Below are 16482 nucleotides of genomic sequence, written 5' to 3'. Positions count from 1 at the left end.
TATTCCCTTCGCCTCTTTTGGGGAATCTCCTTCCCACCTCCATGGGGGCTGCCAACCAAGGGTCCTGCCTCCCTTCCCCGGGGCAGATCATGTGACTTTTGTGGGCCATTCAGGAGACCTCTCCTGCCTGGAAACAGGGATTGGTCCGGAACTGAACATGTGATTCGAGGAGGGCCAATTTGAGTTCCTTCTGGGGAGATTGCTAGGGATGCGGGGAGGGAGAGGGTCTTCTGAAATCAGCAGCTGAAGAACCATCCTTCCTGTGATTAGGAACCAGCTGCTGGTGTGAGAGCTGATGCAGAGGAGAGCTGAGACGTGGAGAGAGAGGTGGGTTGTTGAGGACACTGCTTGAACCTTCAGCCATACCTGAAGGTGGTGTTTGGCTCCCAGTTACATAAGCCCAATTAATTCTCTCTTGCTCGCTCGCTCTCTCTGTATTTTTTTTTTTTTTTTTTTTTTTTTTTTGCTGGAGCGAGTTTGAATTGGGTTTTGTTACTCTCAGCCCAAAGAGTTCTGACTAACCCAGAGCCACATTTGGTGCCCCTTCTTCTACCATCCATCTGCCCATGTCCCTTCCTAATCTTGTTCTTTTTCATCTCCTGATCCTTCACTGTGGTTTGCGCTTTTAGACTACTTCTTGCCAATGGTCACCAAGAGTAGGAGAGGAGATGAGGGAAAGGAAGACAGAGTGGAAGGACGGAGGTGATGGAATGGGGAGGTAGAGGTGTGTCATGCGAGTCCAGGGAGGCTGAAAACCAAGGATGTGGCTGCAGCAACCTCACAGATGTGCCCAGCTCCCATCAGCCTGCTCATTTTAGAGAGAAGAAAGTAGACACAGAGAGGTCGAGTGACTTGTTAAAGGACACACAGCTAGGAAGTGGCAGAAGCGGGATTAGAATCTGGACTTTTGACTTTAAACTCTGTTAACACGGAACCTCAGGCTGTCAAGAGGGAAAGGGCCCTCACTCAAACTTCTCATTAGGCAGATTAGAAAACCTGAAGCCCAGATGGAATAGAGGCTGGGTCACTGTCCCCCAGTGGTGATTTTTGGGATGCATGGCAGAGGTGCAAATGTGTATACATCCACACATAGGCACACACACAGGCACGCCCTCCTATCTGAGTTCTCAGGTAGTCAGTAAAACCATTCAGGGTGATGGGAATGGGTGATTTGGAGGCACAGTCAGGAGCATAAACAAAAGCTCTTTAATAAAATATTAAACAAAGGCCAGACCCCTTCCTCACCCATCCCCACCCATGTCTACTCCCCAGAGGCCTCTACATTAACTCCCAGCCTTGTGTCCACACCAGTGCCCCGTATCTCTAAATAATGCATGTCTGCCACTATTTCCTGATTCATCAGTTTTGGACATAATCTATTGACTTTCCAAGATGATGGATGAGAATTTCTCTCCCACTCATACCCCCTCCACTCCGCCACATTATCCCATTATTAATTTTCAGTGCTTCTAGTGGTTACTTTTCTAACTTGGAGGACTAGACCTGCCCCTTGGTTTCTGGGTCATGCAATGCTAGAAGCATCTCGTGAAGCTTTCAAAGCTCTTCTTGGTAAGATGAGGCTCTCCAGGCCCTTGCCCTCCCTGCAGCTCTGCAAGCCCTCTCTCCTGGTGGCCAATCACATGCCTGCAGTGACCAGCCAGTCCTAGCGTCATAGGACCTTGGGCCTTGGGTCTCTGAGCTCACGTTCCATCACTCCACTGAGTCGTTCCTCTCGTGTTCTGTCCCCCATCCCGGGCTCTGCCACAGGCCCCTGCAAGGAGAGGGAGTATCAGCCTGGTCAGAAATCCTGCGGCTTTCCTGGGGACATTCTGCTTCTTGGGGTCTTATGGCCCAAGGGTTTCTAATGTTACCTCCCCACTCCTTCTGCATCATCACTTTGAAATAGAAATGAGGGTCTCCAGTGGGCTTGCTCTTCTTATGAAATTATCTGGCTTCATTATGTCATTGGAAAAAGAGAGAACCAAAACACCTCAAAGACTGACAGGCAGTTTGACAAGTGTCAGCAGTCAAAGTCTGAATCCGTCCTCTGAGTTTGCAATCACTCAGCTCCCTCCCCTTTACCTTTAAAATATGAACAATGAGGTCTTTTGTGGGGTTTGTTGCTTCTGCTGGGCCCTTCTGAGTCACTGCATATTTTTATATGTTCAGTAATATACAGTGTGAGTCATTCTCCAGCTTGGGGGTATTTTGGGACTTGTGGTGTTTTACTTAAAATTGCACAAAAAATCAAATATTACAGAGGTGATAAAAAATACAGCAAATTCATATGACCCAGCTCAGTGTGTGTACAATTCCAGGACGGGAAAGAGAGCTGGGGCATGAGGTCACTGTCAAGGGTTCTTTGGGGTGTGTGTTTAAGATACAACCCATTTTTTGCGGAAGTCAAATAAGGGGGTGATTTTAACATCCCTAAGAAATCTTCTTAGGCCAAAGGTGGAAGGCGCCAGTCTTCCTCCCATTTGCAAGAGTTCAGAGAGGAAAGGAAGTTCCTCCCTCAATGAGAGCTGTTTCTTCCAGATTTTCTAGTTTCTAGACTGGGGTGTTGGCTGTGGGAAGGGGGTCGGGTGGAAGCGGGGATGGAGAGGATGGTGCTGAAGCTGTTTCCCGGAATGAGCCATGGCTTCAGCTCACCCGGCTCTGACAGAGCCCCCATCTCAAGAAGCTGGGGTGACAGTGGCTGAGTCAGGCTGGTCTGAAAGGGCTGAGGCGGGTGCATTTGCCTTGAGAAACTTTAGGGGGAGATGAAGGAATGCTGAGTGGGGATTCCGTCATAATGGAGAAACTGAGTCACAGTTGAGCAGCTCCTGACGGGTGATGTGTCATGGAACCAGGCACTAAAGCAGGGATGAATATCACTTTCCCCCCACCAGAATGTCCTCCTTACTGCCCTGCTCCCTCTATTATACCACACATCCTGGATAAGCCACTTCGCCACTGTGGGCCTCAGTTTCCCCATCCATAACAGTGAACTGGATTATTGACAAGGCTGACCCAGCTGGATGCTCTGCTTTTCTGACATGATCTAGGCTGCCGAGACCAGAAACCTTGTTCCTTCGGGAGCCCAAGTGTGCAGGGCACTGGGGCAGGTCCTAGGGTGTGAGGTGTGGCCCAGGTATTGGGGTTTCAGCATTAATTGCATTCTGAGCACATGTCTACCTCTCAGAGCTGCGGGGCCTGTCTCTTTCTATTAGTTTAACAAGCCCTGGTATTAATGAGATTGCTCTATAATTGAACCTTTTCACGGGTCCCTCGGTAATGAAATTATGCTAATTTGCATTCAGCACCACCAGGCATCCATCACGCGGGACCAGCCGGGAGCGGCCGGTGAGGCGGCGTGAATGCGCCGCTAATTATCACCGAAATGAACAAACCCAGCAGTATTATTATTTCATCTTCTGCCCCTTCCCTTCCTCACTACCCACCTCCCCCACTCCATCTATATTTTTGTCTTTTCATTCACATGACTGCCCGAGCAGGGGTGGGAGAGGGTGGGAGAGGGTGCCGGGGAGGATGCCGCCTCTCCACTGTGTGGCAGCATGGACCAGGGAACAGCACAGGCCCGGGGCCGCCTGCGGGCTCCGTGGGTGCAGGCGTGGGGCATGTGTGCACGTGTGTGCGAGAACCCATGCGGTTTCTCAGCCTGTGTGCAGCGTGTGCTGGTGTCCGGGTGTGCAAACCATCTGCATTTGTTCGTGAGGCTATGTATGTCAGAATGTGAACCTAACCTTGGATGTGTGTCTGTGCTGTCGCGATGCAGGCATGCTTCTGTCTGGGCAGGTCTGTCTGCTTGTGTGGGAGTGTGTGTGTGTCCTTGTGAATGCGGTGTGTGTGTCACTCTCCTGGCTGGGGGTCACAGTGTGTGTCTCTGATGAGGGCCTGAGTGCGTGTGTGTGTATGTTTTTGCCAGTGTGCATATCTGTTTCAGTGGGAATCTCAGCAAATATCTGTGCTCGTGTCATTGTGTGTGAGTGTGCGGTGTAGACGTTAGTACGTTTGTGCATGAGGCCTGGCACATCAGTGTGTCTTATAAGGTGTGTGTTTTGGGATGACTGGTGTGGTGTCTGTGTGGTGTGTCGAGGTGTGGTGTGTCTGTGTTGGTGTGAGTAGGTTCTCAGTGTGTGTCTCTATGTGCCTACGTCAGTGTTCAGATGTGTGTGAACATGTGTGTGAGCATCTGGCCTTGTGTTCGGGAACATCCACTTACCTGGCCTCGGAAGGGTGACTGGGAAACCCAATGGCCTGGGAATGGTGGCTCACTGAAACTGCTACACCCAGAATGGATCTTGGTGAAGGGACTGGGCCACCATGACAAGGGGGCAACTACAGTGCCCTCCTTCCCATTTGCTGTGCCCCAAGGAATCCTCCTGGTCTCTCAGGTGAACCAAGAATAGTTCAGACTGATTTTCTGGCCAGGCCTGCTGGATGGAGGCTTGGAAGAGAAATTTTATTTGATTCAGAGAAAATATTTTGATCTTCCTTTCTAACCTGAGTATGTGCAGTAAGATTCACTCTGGCTTCGTTGGGTAAATATTTCTTGGGTGCCCCTCTGTGCCAGACCTGCTGGGTGCTTGGGGCTAATGGACTGGGAGGGAAAGAGGCCACTGAAATCCTCTCTGGGTGTCTATTAGGGCAGAGGCGAAGCTCCTGATAAGAACGTGTCCTGGCTCTGCCAGCAACCAGGTATTGACTTTGGGCGAGACTCTCTCCCTTCTCAGAGACTCAGTTTTCCTGGCTATAAAATGGGAGTGGGAGAGACACTGGCTAAGATGAATTCTGAGATCCCTTCTAGCAATGGAATGCCATGGCTCTGAGAGTTGTTGTATTGGGGGAGCTACTTTTACTGTGTGGTGAATAAAAGTCTGGACTTTGGAGACAGTCAGCTCTGAGCTTGAGCAAGTTAATTAATTTTTCTGATTCTTCATTTCCTTTCCACAGAACATTTGTAATGATATATGTTATTATATGTTTGTGTTGTGGCTACATCAATAATGTGCTGGTAAATGTATAACAAGCAGCTTGATAAAAAAGTTGCATGTATATATGTAAGTTAATTATAAAACTTACCGATATAAATGAATGTAATACCGAATTTACAAATAATAAAGCATATAGTTCTTTTTATGATAAATTCCATATGGCCAATTGATTCTCCAAGAATGCTTTTGTTGATTTTTGTCAAACTCTCCTATTCATAGACAACCTACAGTTGCAATTGACAAATGAGTATAGTTCTGACATAAATATTTGTTGGTAATTTTGTTTTTTTTTTAATGAGGAAGATATAAGTGAAACAACTAAAATATCTATTAAAAATTTCATTTTTTGTCATTGGCATAAGAGACTTCTTGTTGAATTGATGATTAACATCATTTTCTTTTTTTTTTTTTTTTTTTTTTTTTTTTTTGCCCAGAGACGCAGACTTACTCTGTTCCCCAAGCTGGGGTACAGTGGTGTGATCATAGCTCACTGCCACCTTGAACTCCTGAGATCAAGCGATCCTCCTGCCTCGGCTTCCAAGTAGCTAGAACTACACACGTGTCACCCCATATGGCTAATTTTTAAAAATTTTTTAAGAGCTGGAGTCTTGTTATGTTGCCCAGGCTGGTCTCCTGCTTCAGTCTCCCAAAGTGGTGGGATTATAGTTGTGGACCACTGCTCCCAGCTCTCATCAGTTTCTTAAAGTCCAGATCATCAATAAATCAATAAATCAAGCCCTGCTTTGTGGTGTTTGCTGATTTCCACGGTGTAAAGACTTCTACTATGGCCAGTTTAAAACAACACGATGTCACTAACCCTGAAGTGGGGAAGAGATGCACAGGAGCACACAAGCACATACTATTTTCACTATAAAGATACAATAGATATAAATAACCCCAAGACCACGGATCATAGGATAATAATTAGAAAGTGGTGAGTTTTAAGAATTACTAACTTTTGTTTTGAATATAATTTATTTGATTGTAAATTGATATGATTTAATTTTTAATGGTAGATGTATTTAACAACCCACTGACTTTTTTTTGTTTTTGGAAAATTGAACTATTGACCCTTGCAAACTGGTATGAACGAGCTCTAGCATAGACACTGAATGGAATAAAATAATGCAAGACCTAATACATTTTAGTTACTCAAAATAATTTAGCTATTATTATTATTAGTAGTAGTAGTAATAGTGATACTACATAAGTAGCATTTTACAGGAAGTAACACTACTTCTTATCAACTAAGAGATATCTGCCCTGTAACATGTTGATTTAGTCACAATTTGTGACTAATCTTCTTCATTTGTGAAATGGAGTTCACAATCCTTTCCCTATTTCCTAGAAGTCTCAGTGAAATGTATGGAAACGCTTTGGAAATGCTATGTGTCTGGAAACTGGGTAGGGCCAAGTAGAGCCACAGAGAGAGCAGCAAGTATAGGCAACTTATACTTGTGATTATGTGTGTGTGTGTGTGTGTACAAATACTTTTAAGATACTGAGATAAAATGTCAAACACTGGAGTGCACACGTCTGAAGTCTACAATTTGGGCTTTGACAAGTGTGTGACTGATAACATTTCCATCACTGTAGGGGGTTCCCTAATGCCCTTTTCCAGTTCAGGCCTTCTACTCCCACCATAGGCTATGAATGTTCTCATTTTTATCAACATAGATTTATTTTGCCTGTTTTTGAACTTCATGCACAGTCATCCATCATTTAACAATGGAGAATTGCTCTGAGCAATACATTGATAAGTGATTTTGTTATTGTGTGAACATCACAAAGTGTACTTACACAAACCTGGATGGTATAGCCTGCTACATACACACCTAGGCTATCTGGTATAGCCTATTGTTTCTAGGTTACAAACATGTAGTGCATGTTACTGTACTGAACGCCATAGGCAATTGTAACACAGTGATATTTGTGCATCCAAACATAGATAAATATAGGAAAGGTACAGTGAAAATATGAAATAATCTTATGAAACCAGTATCATTGACTGAGACATCATTATATAGTGCATGACTGTAAATGCAATCATACATGTGTAATCTTTTATGACTGGCTTAGTTTGCCCAACATTATGTTATTGAATCTATCCATATTTAGCATGTATCAGTAGTTCATTAGTTTTGCTTGCTGAGCATCCCATTTGTAATTCACTTATTAATGGACATTGGGGTGGTTTCCAGTTTGGGGCTATTATAACTAAAACTTCTATGAGCATTCTTGTACATGTATTTTGGGGGCATGTATCTTTTCATCTCCCTTGGGTAAATACTACCTTGGAGTAGAATTGCTTGGTCATTGGCAAAGTATATGTTTACTTCAGACACCTACCTAGAGTGGTTGTACTAATTTATAACCCCACTATCAATGTGTGGGACTTCTGGCTGCTCCAGATTTCTGCCAATATTTAGCGTTGTCAGTGTTTTTAATTTTAGTTATTATGGTGGGTGTGTAGATGTATCTCATGTGGTTATAATTTGTATTTCCTTGAAGATCAATAACATTGAGCAGTTTTTTTGTATGTGTATCCTATGCCATTTACATATGTTCCTTCATTAAGTGCCTTTTCAAATTTGTGCTTGTTGTTTATTGAATTATTTATATCTGTTATTATTGAGTTGTAGAAATTCCTTATCTATCATGATTTTTAGCCCTTCATCAAGGATTTGTTTTGCAAATATTTTCTCCCAGACCATGGCTTGCCTATTAATATCATTAACAAAGCCTTTTGATGACCATTTTAAAAAGTTGATGGAGTCTAAGTTATTATTTTTTCTCTATTGTTATTGTTGTTTATATCTTGTCTAATGAATTTTTGCCTACTCCCCAGGTAGTGAAGATAGTCTTCTATGCTTTTTTTCTACATTTTCATAGTTTTAGCTTTTACATTTAAGTCTATGATCTAGCTCAATTTGTGTGTAGTGTGAGGTAGGGGTTAAAATTCCTTCTCTACCATCCATTTATACAGTTGTTTCAGCACTATTTGTTGCGAAAACTTCTTTCTTTAAGTTGCCTTGATGACTTCCTTGAGAATCAAATGGTTGTATATGTTTGAATCTTCTTCTGGGCTCTCTATTCTATTCTATTGATTGATTTGTCATAGTTTTCATTACTATACTATTTTGGTTATTATGGTTTTATAGGAAATCTTGAAATCAAATCATATGAATGCTTCAATTTTGTCCTTTTTTCTCTCTCAAAATTGTTTTGGCTACTCAAGCTCCTTTGAATATTGATGTAAATTTAGGAATCAACTTGTGCATTTATACAAAAATAAACTTTCTGGGATTTTGATTGAGATTGTCTTGAATATTTATATTAATTTTGGGACAATGGACATCTTAACAACATTGAACTTTCAATCTATGAACATGGTATATCTGTTTATTTAGGCCTGATTTCATTCCCCACAGCAAAGGTTTTTAGTTTTTGTTGTGGAGTTTTGTTCATATGTTGTTACATTTATTCCTAATTATATTATGTTTTATATATTATGGCAATGGTATAATTTTTCAATTTATTTTACAATTGTAGTATTTTATTTACTATTATATACAAATATAATTGGTTTTGTATATTAACCTTGTTTCCTGTAACCTTACTCAATCCACCTCTTAGTTTGAATAGTATTTTTGGTAGATTGCTTAGGATTTTTCTATGTAAACAATCATTATCTAAGGCAGCTCAGGCTGTTAAAAACAAAATACCATAAACTGGGTGGCTCAAACAACAAACATTGGCTGGGCGCCATGGCTCATGCCTGCAATGCCAGCACTTTGGGAGGCCAAGGTGGGTGGATCACCTGATGTCAGGAGTTCAAGACCAGCCTGGTCAACATGTTGAAACCCTGTCTCTACTAAAAATGCAAAAATTAGCCTGGCGTGGTAGTGCACCCCTGTACTTCCAGCTACTTGGGAAGCTGAGTGGGAGAATTGCTTGAACCTGGCAGGCAGAAGTTTCAGTGAGCCAAGATTGTGCCACTGCACTCCAGCCTGGACAACAGAGCAAAACCCCGTCTCAAAACAAAAAACAAAACAAAACAAACAAACAAAAAAACAAAACCACTAGACATTTATTTCTCAGTTCTGGAGGCTGGTAACTGTATCACCAGATTTGGTTCTTGGTGAGGGCTCTCTTTCTGGCTTGCAAATGGCTACCTTCTCTTAGTATCTCCACATGGTGGAGAGAGGACACTCTGATGTTTCTTCTTCTAAGAAGTCGTGGCACTACTTATCAGGGCACTGATCCCATCATGAGGGCTTCACCGTCCTGACCTCACATAGATCTAATTACCTCACAAAAGTCCCACCTAATACTATGTTAAAGCTTCAACATAGCCTCCTCCTCCTGAGGAGGAGACACAAACATTTAGTCCATAATAATAATGTAATCTAGAAATAAATGTAACTATTTATTTTTGATATATATGACTTTCAATTAGTTTTCCTCTTCTTTAAAAAAAAATTTTTTTTAAGCCTACAGCATCCGGTATTCCCTTGAAGTCTCCCTTCCAAGCACTAATCAGGCCTGACCCTGCTTAAGTTCATAAGATCAGATGAGATAGGGCGCATTCATGGTGATATGGCTAACAGACACACACACACACACACACACACCACACACACACACGCACACAAGATCTTTTAAGACGAAAGATGTTGCTAAATAAATTCTTTTTTTTTTTTTTTTTTTTTTTTTTTTTTGAGACGGAGTCTGGCTCTGTCGCCCGGGCTAGAGTGCAGTGGCCGGATCTCAGCTCACTGCAAGCTCCGCCCCCCGGATTTACGCCATTCTCCTGCCTCAGCCTCCCGAGTAGCTAGGACTACAGGCGCCCGCTGCCTCGCCCGGCTAGTTTTTTGTATTTTTTAGTAGAGACGGGGTTTCACCGTGTTCGCCAGGATGGTCTCGATCTCCTGACCTCGTGATCCGCCCGTCTCGGCCTCCCAAAGTGCTGGGATTACAGGCTTGAGCCACCGCGCCCGGCCCGCTAAATAAATTCTTTTTCTTACTTCCATTGCACTGAGAAAAATCTCCAATACATATGGAATAGAAATACAGAGAAGAGACATACTTGCCTTGTTCTTGGTCTCTGGGAGGAAGTATTAAACATTTTGTCATAAGTATGATGCTTATGGTAGGTTTGTTTGTTTGTATGAGTTTCCTTTTATTACGTAGAGGAAAGTTTTCTTCTATTTCTAGTTTCCTGCTAGCTTTTGAGTGGGTATTAAATTTGTCAAATGATTTTTATGAATCTATTAAGATGATCATATAGTTTTCCCTCTATTTTGTTAATGTGGTAAATTACATTGCTTGCCTTTCAAATATTAAATCAATCTTGCATGCAGAGATACATTTCATTTTGTTGACATAATGTATTATCCTTTTTATATATTGCTGTATTCTATTTGTTAATATTTTGTTAATTATTTGAACTTATGGATATGAGGGAGATTGTACATATTGTGCAATTTTCTTTTATTATAATATCAGCATCTAGATTTTTTGTGGTATCTTATCTTTTTATTGTGGTAAAATAAATGTAACATAAAATTCACCATTTTAACTATCTTAAAGTGTACAATTCAGTGGCACTTACAATTTGCATGATGTTTTGCAACCATCACCATGATCTAGTTCCAGAATATTTTCACCAACCCCAGAGAAAATTCTGTATAACAACTTCTCATCCTTTTCTGCCTTTTGTCCCGTAGCAACCAGTAATGTGTTTTCTGAACCTATGGATCTGTCTTTCTATCCTGGATATTTCATATAAATGAATTATACAGTATATTGCTTTTGTGCCTGGCTCTCTCACTTAGCATCATAATGTTTAAAACGTGCATCAATGTTGTAGCTTGTACCAGAACTATATTACCTTTTACGGCTGAATAATATCCCATTATATGAATATCCCATCTTTTGCTTATTTATTCATCAACTGATGAACACTTGGGTATTTTTACCTTTTGTCTATTGTGAATATTGTTACTATGAACATTTGTGTACAAGCTTTTGTTTGAACACCTATTTCCAGTTCTCTTGGGTATATACCTAGGACTGGAATTGCTGGGTCAGATGGTAATTCTATGTTTAACTTATTGAGGAACTGCCAAACTGCTTTCCAAAGTGGCTGCACCATTTTACATTTCCACCAGCAGTGCATGAGGGCTTCACATTCTCCACATTCTCACCAAAACTTGTTATTTTCCATTTGTTTTATTATAGCCAACCTAGTGTTAACTCATTGTAGTTTTGATTTGCATTTTGTTTATGATTAATGCCATTGAACACTATTTCATATGCTTCTTGGGATTTTCCATATCCTCCTAAGAAAATGACTATTCAAGTCGTTTTCCCACATTTTGATTGAATTGTCTTTTGCTTGCTGAGTTATAAGATAATACATATTGGATACCAGATTTAGCAGATATAGTATTTGCAAATATTATCTTTCATTTTTTAGATTTTTATTGCTGTCTTGATAGTGTTATTTGATGCAGAAAAGTTTCTCATTTTGATTCATTCCAATTTATCCATTTTTTTCTTTTGTTACTTGTGTTTTCGGTATTATATCTGAAAAGCCATTGCCAAATTCAGAGTCATGAAGACTTAGCCTCACGTTTTCTTCTAAGAGTATTATTGTTTTAGCCTTTACATTTAGGTCTTTGGTCTATTTTGAGGTAATTTTTGTATAACGTGTGAAGCAAGGGTCCAAGTGAATTCCTTTGCATGCAGATATATAGTCATTCAGCATACTTGTTGAAAACTCTATAATACTTTTTCCCATCGAATGATCTTGGTTGGCACCCTTGTCAAAACAATTTACCATAGATGTAGTGGTTTTATTTTCATGTTTTGACTATAGACCATTCTCAATTCTATTTTATTGATCTATACATGTATCCTATGGCAGTACCCCTCTATTTTGATCTATGGCTTTGTGGTGAGTTTTGAAAACAGGAAACATGAGTTTTCCAGATGTATTATTCTTTTTCAAGATTTTCTGGTTATTCGGGGTTCCTTGCGATTCCACATGAATTTTAAGTCAGATTTTTCGTTTTCTGCATAAAAGGCCATTGGGGTTTTGATAGGGATTGCATTGAATCTGTAGATTGCTTTGGGTAATATTGACATTTTAACAATTTTAACTCTTCTGATCTATAATCACAAGGTGTTTTTTCATTTATTTAGGGCTTCTTTTATTTTTCAGCAATGTTTTACAGTTTTTAAGTGTCTAAGTCTTGCATCTCCTTGGTTAAATTTATTACTAGGTATTCTTTTTCACACTATTAAAAATGGAATTGTTTCTTTTTTCTTCTTTTTTTTTTTTTGAGACGCAGTCTCACACTGTTGCCCAGGCTGGGGTGCAGTGGTGCAATCTCAGCTCACTGCAATCTCTGCCTCCCGGGTTCAAGCGATTCCTCTGCCTCTGTCTCCCGAGTAGCTGGGACTACAGGTGCGTGCCACCACGCCTGACTAATTTTTTTGTATTTTTAGTAGAGACAGGTTTCACTGTATTAGCCAGGATGGTCTCCATCTCCTGACCTTGTGATCCACCCACCTTGGCCTCCCAAAGTGCTGGGATTACAGGCATGAGCCACTGTGCCCTGCCGTAATTGTTTCTTAACTTTACAGATTATTCATTGCTAGTGTATAGAAATACCACGTATTTTTGTGTGTTGATCTCGTATACTACAACTTTGCTGAATTTATTAGCTTCACTTGATTATTTTTGTAGATTCTTTCGAGTTTTCTATACATAAGATCATGCCATTTGTGAACAGAGTTAGTTTTACTCCTTTCCAATTTTGGTGACTTCATTTCTTTTTCTTGCCTAATTGCTCTGGCTAAAACTATTTCAATTTTGAATATAAGTGATGAAAGCAAGAATCTTTTTCTTCTTCTTGATCTTAGGGGGACAGCTATTAATTTTTCACCTTTGACTATGATATAAGCTGTGGGTTTTTCATAGATGCCCCTTAACAGATTGAAAAACTTCTCTTCTTTTCCTAGTTGTATTATGAAAGGATGTTGGATTGTGTCAAATACTTTTTCTGTATAAGTTGAGAAGACTGTGTGGGGTTTTTTTCCCCCTGCATTCTGTTGATGTGATATATTACATTGATTTTCATATATTGAGCCATTCTTTCATTCCAGGAATAAATATCACTTGGTCTAAATCCAAATATACTGTTGGATTTACATATACATTCATAAGGTATATTACCTGGAGCTTTCTTTTTGTTGTGATATTTTCATCTGGATCAGGTGTCAGGGAAATGCTGACCTCACAGAATAAGTAAGAAGTGTTTCCTCCTTTTCAAATTTCTGGAAGAATTTGAGAAGGACTGGTATTGATTCTTCCTTTAATGTTTGCTAGAATTTACCAGTGCATATGTCTGGTTCTAGGCTTTTCTTTCTTGGGAGATTTTGATTAACTGATTTCATCTCTTTACTTGTTATAGGTCTGTTGAGATTTCTATTTCTTCTTGAGTCAGTTTAGGTAATTTGTATGCTTCTAGGAATTTGTCCATTTAATCTGGGTTACATGTTTGGCATATAATTGTTTACTTAATCTATTTTAAATTCCTTTATTTCCCAGTAAGGTCAGTAACAATGCCCTTATTTTCATTCCTGTGATTTCTTCTTTGATTCATGCGTTATTCAGAAGTGTGTTGTACAATTTCCAAATATTTGGGGATTATTAAATTTTGTTATTGATTGCTAGATTAATTTCATTGTTGTCACAGATTATACTCTGTAAAATTTCAATCATTTGAAATTGATTGGATTTATTTTCTGGTCAAACATATAGTCTATTTTGGTAACTGTGTCATGTGCACTCACAAAGCATGTTTATTATGCAGTTATTGGGTGTAATACTTTCATAAATTTCTAGTAAATCAAATTGGTTGATATTATTTTTCACATATTCTTATATTTTGTCTAACTAGTATGATAGGGGTTTTATAATAAGTTACTATGATTGTGGATTTAACTATTTTTTCCTAGTTATGTCAGCTTTTGTTTCATGTATTTTAAAATTTATTTTTAGGCTTTTAGGCATTTACAATTGTCATGCCTTTCTAATGAATTCTCCTTTTATAATTATGAAATGTGCTCACTTATTTTTAGAAATACTCTGTCTTAAAGTCTTTTTTTCTGATAATATAGCTTTTTCTGATAAATCAGCTTTCTTATGTTTATTGTTTACATAGCATATATCTTTTCCCTTTCCTTTTAATTGTTGTATTAATATTTAAAATATTTCTTTTGTAGGAATAGAGTTGGTCTTGTTTGTCTGATTCAGAGTGACAACAGCTGTCTTTTAATTGCAGTGTTTAAAGCATTTACACTTAAAGTAATTATTGCTATGACTGGGTTTAAACCTATTATCTTATATTTGTTTTCTATTTCACTAATTTTTTCCTTCTGTCTTCCCTTTCTGCTTCATTTTGGGCATACAGCACACTTTTATATTCTATTTTATTTTATTTTGTTTATTCTCTTTTTAGCTCTCTATTTTTAGCTATCCTACTCATCATAGCCTATTAGAATTAATACTCTATAAATTCACTTAAGGTTTAAGTGAAATTTTAACTATGATTCACTTTAAATTTAAGTGAAACCCTATAAAACTACAATTCCATTTATCTTTCATGTTCTTCCTGCTGTTTTCATATATACTATTTCTACATATGTTGTAATTCCACAAAACAATGCTATTATTTTTGTTTTAAATAGTCAGTTGTCTGTTACAAAACTAAAGAGAGGAAAAGATAATCATTTATGCTTGGCCACTTATTTACTATTTCCAGTGCTCTTTATTTTTTCCTCAAGAACTGAATTTCCATCTGATTTAATTATCCCCAAGCCTAAATTATGTTTAAAAGCATTTGTGTGTGTGTTTGTGTGTGTGTGTGTGTGTTGCAAGTCTGTTGACAATGAATTCTCTCAGCTTTTGTTTATCTGAAAATGTCTATTTCAACCTTATTTAGAGCAATATTTTTGCTAGATATACAATTCTGAATATATATATATACACATATATATTATTTTTTTTTATTCACCATCTTAAAATATGTCCTCTAAAAATATTCATTGTATTTACTCTTGGGGTCTGCTGAGTTCTTGGATCTTTCAGCAGATGCTTTTCATGAAATTTGGGAAATAATCCTTCAACCATTTTTCCTGTCCTATTCTTTCTCATCACTCTGGGACTCCAATAGCATGTGTCTAACTATTCAGTAAACTACTTAATATTATCCCAGTTGATAAGTCTCTGTTAATTTTTTAAGTGTTTTCTTTCTGTTCTTCAAATTGGATATTTTCACTGATCTAGCCTCAAGTTCATTGACTTTTTCTACAATATCTAATATGATTCTAAATATTCACTAATTTTACTGAATATTTCATTTCATTATATTATGTTTCTTAGTTCTAGAATTTCATTTGGTTCTTTTGCAGTTTGTATTTGAGTCCTTATTTGTCATTCATCATGTCCATGTTTTCGTTTAAATTGTTAAACATATTTATAATAGCTGTTTTCAAGTCCTTGGATGTTAATTCCAACTTCTGAACCTCTCAAGGTTGTCTTTTTTTTGGTTGATTTTGGGTCACTTTTGCCTACTTTTTTGCATGTGTAGTAATTTTTATTGTGTTCTGGATATTCTGAATTTTGTTGTTATCCTTTAAATGGTGTTGATTTTGTTATGGAAGGCAGTTAATTTACTGGTAGAGTGTCTTGATTTTATTGAGCTGCATTTTATTTTTTGTTAGAGTACATCGATTTAGGTTTTGTCCTTAGTGTTAGGACACCGTTCTTACTCTAGGATGTGGTCCTTACCTTTTATGCATAGACTTTCTGATTGCTCAGCTGAATGACTGAGGTGTTCAGCGAGGGTTTCTTCATTCTGGCTAGGCCAGAACCCCCTACACTTTGTAGCCTCTGATATCACCATTCAGCTCTCAGCCTTCAGCAGCAGCTCTCAACTAGGCTTGCAGAGGCTCACTGTGTATATCCATAGCACATCTATTGGTCAAGGATCTTCAGGGAGTGTGTCCCAACAGAAACTTCAGGGTCCCATATTAACACATACCCCCCATACTCTAATGCCCTGCCTTGAAAACCTGGAGTCATTCAGGCTGGTGAAATGCCCAAGGGAAGAACTTGGGAAAGGGAAAAGTCTTCTACAATGTGCTTCCTACCACTTTCCAGCTATGTGAACAGGACAACTTGCCTAATTTCCCCATGACTCAGTTTAATCACTTGCAAAATGAGGATAATAGTAGTACCCAACTGATGGGGTCATACTGAAAGCTAAATGAGATAATACATATGTGATGCTTAGAACAGGGTCTAGCACATAGTAGGTGCTGTCTAGGAATTATCTGCTATTTTTCTTCCTGGCCCTGCAGAGCTTGTCTGTAGCTCATGCAAGTAGTGGCAGCATTTGAAAGATGAGGC

The 16482-nt window shown here is 39.1% G+C and overlaps 1 long non-coding RNA gene across 1 annotated transcript in view; it reads left to right on the top strand.

The window, feature by feature from the left end:
- Positions 1–204: 204 nt before the first annotated feature.
- Positions 205–16482, top strand: part of LOC126944915 (uncharacterized) — a 42594-nt gene continuing 26316 nt past the window's right edge. The window contains exon 1 of the long non-coding RNA XR_007722224.1: positions 205–372. This is a non-coding gene — a long non-coding RNA (uncharacterized LOC126944915). The remainder of the gene's footprint in view (positions 373–16482) is intronic.

This window comes from Macaca thibetana, chromosome 20 (genome assembly GCF_024542745.1).
Source record: "Macaca thibetana thibetana isolate TM-01 chromosome 20, ASM2454274v1, whole genome shotgun sequence".
In the NCBI taxonomy this organism is placed as follows: Eukaryota; Metazoa; Chordata; class Mammalia; order Primates; family Cercopithecidae; genus Macaca; species Macaca thibetana.
This window is presented reverse-complemented; position numbering and strand designations above follow the sequence as displayed.